At 46.6% G+C, this 1,843-nt stretch overlaps 1 pseudogene; it reads right to left on the bottom strand.

Moving 5' to 3' along the window:
- Window positions 1-534: 534 nt before the first annotated feature.
- LOC136649928 (5S ribosomal RNA) lies at window positions 535-651 on the bottom strand (annotated as a pseudogene).
- Between the last annotated feature and the right edge of the window lie 1,192 nt (window positions 652-1,843).

Below are 1,843 nucleotides of genomic sequence, written 5' to 3'. Positions count from 1 at the left end.
TTGTGTTGAGTGAGTCACAAATAAGTCTGCCACTCTCCTCCCTCCAACCCACTATGGTTGGTGTTGTATCAATCCACTTCCTGCTTGCTGAAAATGAGTGAGAAGTGAACCTGCTTCCCTCTCCATTTGCCACCTCACTCCTTCCTTGTGAGCTCTTTGAAAACAAATCAGGAAGTGGGCTTACTGATTTGTTTGAAGGGACTGTGCAAGGAAGGAATGAGTGAGTGGATACGGAAGCAGATCACTGTTGCCTGCACTCAAAAAACCTATGTAGGCAGCAGTGATCCAAGCCTTTTCCTCACACAGTGCCGTTAAAGAAAACAGGAAGTGCAGTCCTTCACTTCCTTTTTGTAGAAAAGGGATTGCGCGGGAAGGATTGAAGTAAGGGCCTGAATTCTTGGTTCTTTGGGGGGAGGGGTTGTGCACAGACATACGGTGGTAGTAGGGGGTCAGGGTGGCTTCAGGCAGTGGATCACACTAAACTCACCCTGTAGAAATGGTTGGCAACCTTCAGTCTCGAAAGACTATGGTATAAGCCTACAGCACCTGGTATTCCCAAGCGGTCTCCCATCCAAGTACTAACCAGGCTTGACCCTGCTTAGCTTCTGAGATCAGATGAGATCGGGCATGTGCAGGGTAACAGCTGCCACCCTGTAGAAAGGGATGCAAAGTGGGCATCAGCAATCATGTAATGTATTCAGTGTGATTTAATACAGGTTAAGCCACGTTTTGTTTCTCTGCTTCAATCTGAAAGATTAAGGGCCTAATCCTATCCCACTTTCCAGCAGTGATGCAGCTGTGCCAATGGGGCATGCGCTGCATCAGGCAGTGGGGGCCAGTCTTGAAGGCCTCCCCTCAATTTAAGGGAACGTCCCTTTCCCTTATCTCAGGACTGCCTTGCGACTGCGTTGGTGCTGGAATGTTGGATAGGATTGGGTCCTAGGTATATTTTCAAAGTGGTAACACTGAAACATGTCTTCAGTGTGGAAAGTGTGGTGAATGCTGCACATGCCTTATTGAGAATGGACCACTGCAATGTGTCGTATATGGCACTGCCCTTGAAGAGCAAACAGAAGCTTCAACCAGCACAGAAAGGGGGAATGGGTATATTAGTACTGCTGCCATCCATACCGCCCCTTTCCTGGCCTCAATCCATCCCCCTCACCACCTCCCTCCCTCCCACAGGTAAATCTGTGCTGATTTACCAGCACCAGCATGCATCCTCAGTCTGCTGGCACATGAACCGAGCCACTCGCTGCTTGCAGCAGCAGCCAAGCCATATTGAATGGTGTGTCACATTTTGTGACAGTGTGGTAAAGGCTTTTATGCTGCTGGAATGCACATTCTGGCAGGGTAAGGATCTGATAAGATCAGGCCATAACACAGTACAGCACACTGAGTATAAGAGGCAATCCATGACTTGTGCACATGTGACAGCAGCACCCAGCAGATTTTTTTGTTTGGCATCTACAAGCAAGAGCAGGGATTATTTGGACTTCCAGCAAGATAAACCCTTAACATTCCTGGGAGGAAGCCTGACCTTGGGCATAGCAATTAGGAGTTACCATATGACACTGAATCCTGTCTATCAGTGTTGCATTGCCATGTTCTTCTGGGTCAGCTTGCTACATAAACATAACCCTGTACTTGGTTATGTTGTTCTAGCTGCGCCCAAACGAAACGTTTCTTTGATACTGCAGTGGTCCATACAATCTAGATGAAAGAAGAATTGAACTTCCTAGTTTAGTTTTAATTAGCTTGGCAAATATCCCGTCTGCTATGCATTTCAGTTCTGATAACTCTTATTAAAGTAAAAAATGTTTTCTTTTTCAAATGAAGAAAA

This window comes from Tiliqua scincoides, chromosome 4 (assembly GCF_035046505.1).
Source record: "Tiliqua scincoides isolate rTilSci1 chromosome 4, rTilSci1.hap2, whole genome shotgun sequence".
Lineage (NCBI taxonomy): Eukaryota > Metazoa > Chordata > Lepidosauria > Squamata > Scincidae > Tiliqua > Tiliqua scincoides.
This window is presented reverse-complemented; position numbering and strand designations above follow the sequence as displayed.